Below are 6330 nucleotides of genomic sequence, written 5' to 3' on the forward strand. Positions count from 1 at the left end.
GTATAAAAGTGCACAAGTGGGTCCCTTAGCTCGTGAAAAGGTGCCGAGCCTTTTGGCCTTTTTCAGTGGCATTTCAGAAATTATTAGATCAGATAACGGTATTTGTAAGGGAATGATGCTGAGCCGCTCCAGACTGACGCAGTGAGAAAGCAGACACGTGCGCCTACCCTTCTTTTGTTTCAGACCTCCGCTCGCTTTTCTCGCTCAGCGGTTGACACGTGGCAGACCTTATCGGGAAGGCCGGAACCTTGTTTCTGTTGGGAGATACTTTCTAGAGCCGTCACGCCTACTTCAGTAATTTCCAACACGCCTTTTGAACTAACAAGTAACCGGAACTTCGGGTCCTCGACCACGAGAGTTGAGAACGAGAAAACGAAAACCGGTCCTTTGTTCCGGCCGTTCTTCCACGCGGCAATCCAGGCTGCCTTGCGTTTACGAGTTCTTCGTCTTCCGTGCAATCAACAATGTCGACCGAGAGAATTTGGCGAGACGGAAAAAGGAGCTCTGATGGCAACGGCGGCGAGTGCAGCGACGGAAGTAAGGAGGATTTACAGGGCTGAGTGTGTTTGCGACATTCGCAGAAGGAGAAAGGTGGATGATGAAAGGGAAAGCATTCAATCGAAAGGAGGGAGCCATTAGTGACCAGGCTGTTCTAGCTTTCGTATTTAATGCCTGAAGACTTTCTGATCGGCTCTCTGCCGAAAAGGACTTCTTCGAATTATCAAACTTTAACTTCCTCATCTGCCTCCACCATCCGATCTCAATGATTTTGCCGAGGACGGAGACGGAGAACGGCCTCGGCAAAAATATTCCGTCCCGTTCGTCGTGTTCTTGAGGCACAGAGGGCACGAGCGACACGCACTGGTCAGTCTAAGTGGGACCCTGCCTTATAATATCTAAAGATCAGACAGACAGACAGACCAATCGGATTTAATTATATTTAATATTTTATTCGGGTCAGCAGGGGAAATAACAGGCTGTGCAGGTCAGATTAGCTGATTCAATCAATGAAAAGTCAGAATTCTCCTGCGAAGCAGAAAGGTGGGGTGGGGAAAGGGGTTAAAATGTAAATTAGGACAAAGTTTGGCCTCAGCTTGCTCTTTTTTGGTAAAATGCGAATTAAGAAAAACTTTCCTTTAGTGGAAATAATTTATATAAACAAAATATCTGCTTGGGTCAATGGCCCATTTCTTTGTAAACTTTCACGTCACAAAAGCGCTATAGTTATTTTAGAATAATATGGGATGAGAAAAGATGACTCCTTTTGGTTACAATCACCGTAATGCCATCCGTGCTGTCCGGTATCTAGAATGTTCCGTATTCTGCAAAGGGGTTAGATTCTCGTGAATTTAATAGGGCAAGCTGGCGACCAGACAAGAGAAACAGAAGCAGAAATATCTATCTGAGCCAGCGAAAAGATAGGGTCTGAGTTAAAAACCGAACGTACGGCCAACTGGACACTTTTCGGCGTCTGCTCATCACTCAACGTCGTCGCCGACCAAAACGGGCCGTAAATGGAGAACAAAGACGGCGAGCCCTTCGACGTCGAACGTGGCGCCACGAGATCGATATGCCGTTGGTTCACCAGATCGGTGGAGAGTAAATGGGTTTTTAAAATGATGTTAACAAATATCTGGGGGGGAGGAGGAGGATATTTCTGTTGGGGGGCGGCGTTAGTGTCGGTTGAAAGCGAAAATGAATTATTATTTTTTATGGTTATGCGCGTAGTATAATGAAAAATAAAAGTATAAAGTATTTTTTTATATATTAATGTGCATAATAGAATGTACCGTGTAAAGTGTAGAGATTATTTTTATTAATAAAATATTTTATAAATAAATTACAAGATAGATTTTAACTGGTAATAAATTAATAAGTAATTAAAATAAAATTATTAATTAATTAATTAATTAATTAATTAAATATATAAGAATAAAATCCCAGCTTTTCATAAAATATGCCATAGACAATTTAGCTAAAAACTAGAATGATCAACTCCATTATTTCAACATTAGATATTGATTATTGAAATAAAATAATAAAGGTGCAACCAAAAAATAAAATATCCTACACGTAAAGATAAAAAAGAACTCAAAATTGTTGAACCTAAACCACTACAATCTAACTAACAAATATCAACATGACCTTAGGGACAGAGAATAAAAATGTCCTAATATCCAGGTAGTAATTTCGCTAAAGGTCCAATGCTTGTATACAAACCCATCTCATCAACACTCTAGGATGTACACAGGCCAACAAAAAAGAAGAAGCAAAACTTGAGACAAGTTTGCAAGATAATGTTACTAAAACCAAAACAATCATTTTTCCCAAATTCAATCCCAAGAATCCAACTCGGCCCATGACCAAGAACGAAGAAGAAAAAATAACTCAAGTGCAACAAATATAAGCAGGACAAATCTCTCTAGTGAGCATTGTGAAGTTAAGAGAAGCATACTAGCATTGTGAAGTTAAGAGAAGCATACTGGTAATGAGAAGGGGGGCAGCTGAAACACTTCTAAAGGTGAAGATTGTTGGCAAAGTGAGAACTCAGGTAGAGGGAGGAATTGCATGTTGTGGAGGATTATGAGAACGATGTATCTTCTCTTCTTCACAACCATCCTTGATTTACTCATACCCCATCAGAACTCCTCCCCTCGCATCCCAATTCACCGCCCCCGAAAATTGTCCTGAAAGTGACGATCCTTGTCCTACCGGCTCTCCCTTCATCAGTGGCAAGAGCATAAATTCCCGCAAATCAAAATGTACGATTATTTGAATTGAACATCCCTCCGATTCCACAACCCAAGATGGATTATGCAAATGAAACCCATGAGTGTAAAGTATTTCTTACCAATTCACATCACATGCTTGCTTCATTCGATCAGTGTCAAGCAACCTCAGATTTCAACGTCAAATGAAATCCAATGCAAACTCCAAACTAACGGAGACATCTTTCATGTGCAACTGCTTTATACAAGTCTATACTCGGAGACACCAAACAATGACAAGACCCACCATGTTTTGGTTGGGGATTGAAGCGTTTAGGACATATTAATTGTTGTTAAAAGTAATTATTTTATTTGTTTAGGGGTATTTTGGTCTTTATAGGTATTTTGGCTATTTAGAAATATTTTAGGATTTTGGGTTGCTATTTAAACTCATTTTACGTGTAATTGAGCATTACTGAATAAATTGAAAATTTTCTTTCTTTTCCCCATGTTTTCTTCTTCGTTTCTTCCTCTTCTTCTTCTTCTATTTTCTCCAATTCTTCTTCACTACAACAAGTGAAAGCTCGTCTCACGTCAAATTTGGTATCAGAGAAATTGTTCCCATCGTTGAGGATATCCTAAAACCGAAAGTGTCAATGCCTATTGCATCACCAAAATTCTTTCAAAACATCTAGTCGAGGCTCCAAATACACACAGCACACAGTTCCCTCCTAACTGTTGTTGCAACGTGTTTGTCTCTCTGTCATTCCATTGTCAATTGATAGAGCATCCGGGCAATGACCCCTCCGACCAACCCAATGTTGTCTTTGATTGAGTCATGAACCCAGGTACACTCGTTGAGCCCTATCCCATCTTTTCCTTTCTCTTTCCCGTCATCGATGTCAATAACTCCCACCAGTGACCACTCCTCCATTTGGTCATCCACCATCCACGACACCTAGGAGTCGTCGATGATACCCAGATTAGTTCCAAAAGCTCGTCGCATCACTGCAGAAAACGTTCACCACTTGCCACCGATTGCAGTCGCCGTTGATTTTCACCACTATCACAGAGGGTCAACAATCTTGCGTTGGAGTGCCTTCTTCCCACGTCTTCTCGAACACCATCAACCTTCTGATTAATCAAAAGCTTGGGGGGAAGAAGAAAAACCCACACTGCAAGATTGACATGTGTGAGATTAAGTAAGCAGTCGCATGTACAAAGTTCGCACTTGAGCGAAGGTGTTTTAAAAAAAAGGTACAAAAAAAGACTACTTGCTTGTTGTTCTACTCTAACTTATTGCCTATTGAACGACTCAACCAATTTCATATCAATTTATGAGGTGATGTCGTTCCTATTCGTCATTGGTAGGGGTGGCACCAAGCCAAACCGTTCGAGCTTGGCTTGAGCTCAAAATTGAAATATGACTTGTTAAGTATAACAAGCCAAGCTCAAGATTTTTCAAGCTTGACTTGTTAGCTCATGAGTCGATTTGTTAGCATAAATTTTTTAACACAAATTAGTCATTACTCTAATTGTTCTCGTCATTTCCTTCTTTAGTTGGTTGATAGTTGCTCTTATTTACCTCAAACCTCAAAGTCAACATCTATTGTTATTGTTTGTCAATAAAATAAACACAATTGATGGAGGTATTTGCTCTTTCTTTTAGGTCTATTAAGTTGGTAATTATACATTAGTATGCTCCATTGCAAAATCTTGAACTTCTCTACGATAGCTTGCACTTCAATGGTAGTAAGTCCACCACAATATTTTCTTTATTTATTTTTGCAATTGTTTTATTTTTATAGTTTTAAACGTAGGTTAAAGCTTGAACCCCGCTCAAGCTCGATCTCGAACTCACTCCTTGGTATTTCATTGTTTGTCTTAAATTGAATTAACTATCTATTTTGTCCAGGTAGCTAGCTTGTTCATTATTAGGGCTCACTAGAACCAAAATTTGACTCAAGATCTATGCCAAAAAAATTCAATCAAGTAATTGTAGCACCTGTGTGTAATCAATAGTTAGTGTTAATTTGAGAGCCCAACCCATCGGTGCTATCTGCATCATTGCATATGATTGATCCTTTCTTTATTTTTGTAGCATCTGTAATAGTAATTTGTAATTTTTTTATTTGAATCTTGGTATAGTCACCCATCAGGCTAATAAAATAATTAAATTTAACGTGCATTGTGTTGGTTTGGGCTTTACTTGCTAGGACCCACTAGTACATGCATTTACGTAGTGGTCACATCATGTTAGGTGATGCTTCATCTTCTGTTATAGAAAAAAATGATGATACACTTATGCAAATCCTAGAACAATTAAACACTATGAATGATAGGTTCACCGCCCTACGAGGTTTGAACCTCGAAAGGGAAAAGTCTTGGAGGATTTAGGTCACCTAGAGGCTATGACACTGAGGATGAGAAACTTGCATGTTCATGCCCGCATAAATTTTCTCCTCCTAAGTATAATACATCCTATACTCCCCACCATGAGGAACCTAAAGACAAAATACTAAAACACATAAAGGTTGAGGCCCCTACTAATCCATGGCTATATACATCCCTACTAATCCCTACAAGTCATTGGCAAGACCTCAACATAGACTTTATTTTAGACCTCCCGCGTACTTTTCGAAAGCAAGACTTCATTTGCATCATTATAGACCGTTTTCCAAGATGGCAAATTTTATCCCTTGCACTAAAACGTCTGACACATAGAAAATTGCTTGACTTTTCTTTAACAAGATCGTTAAGCTATATGGTCTACCTTAGACCATTGTATCTGATAGGGATGTCCACTTTATGAGCTATTTTTTGAAAAGCCTCAGACATTTGATGGGTACCAAATTGAAAGTTTCCATTGCCTACTGCCACCAAACCGATGGTTAAATCGAAGTTGTTAATCGAAGCTTGGGAAACCTCCTTCCTTGCCTCGTAGGAGAGCACCACTGCAGGTCCATCTGCATGAGTCCATTCCAAGTTGTCCACAATTATCAGCCTAAGAAACCATTAGATCTCATACATGTGTCACCTGATGCTAGAGTTTCAGAGTCTGTTACAGAATTTGCACATAGAATTCAAGACCTGCATGTTGAAATCGCTAAACAATTCCAAGCAAGTAATTCTAATACAAACTTTAGACAGATATGCATACGTCATAAAAATTTAAAGTGGATTACTACTAGATCTGCCTGAAAGTTGCAATCTCGTAGTACAATACCTTTTAAAGTGTTATCCAAAATGTTTATGTTGTGGATTTGCATTAGAATCGGGCATTAACTCCACTTTTAACATTGAAGATTTGGTGGCATATAGGACCACCTCTCCATTTTGGATGACCACTTTTCCTCACCTTCTGACTCCATGCCATCCTTCTTCACCTAATATTCCTTCGAGTCCTATTCCATTATCCATAGCACTAGCACATAAAGAACATATTGATGCTACTTTGGATGAACAAATTGTTTTTACCAGGAGTGGCGGGCTTCAATGTTTCCTAGTGCCATGGACATGGCGTCCAGATTTTGACTACACATGGTTTACCAGGGACACATTACAGCAATTGGATCTTGATTTTTTTGAGTACTACCAGAGTCAACAAAAGTCTGAATTGACA

The sequence above is a fragment of the Aristolochia californica genome, unplaced genomic scaffold (genome assembly GCF_029961685.1).
Source record: "Aristolochia californica isolate CCGP_79_NKW_82.1479 unplaced genomic scaffold, dmAriCali1.0.hap1 SCAF_7, whole genome shotgun sequence".
Lineage (NCBI taxonomy): Eukaryota > Viridiplantae > Streptophyta > Magnoliopsida > Piperales > Aristolochiaceae > Aristolochia > Aristolochia californica.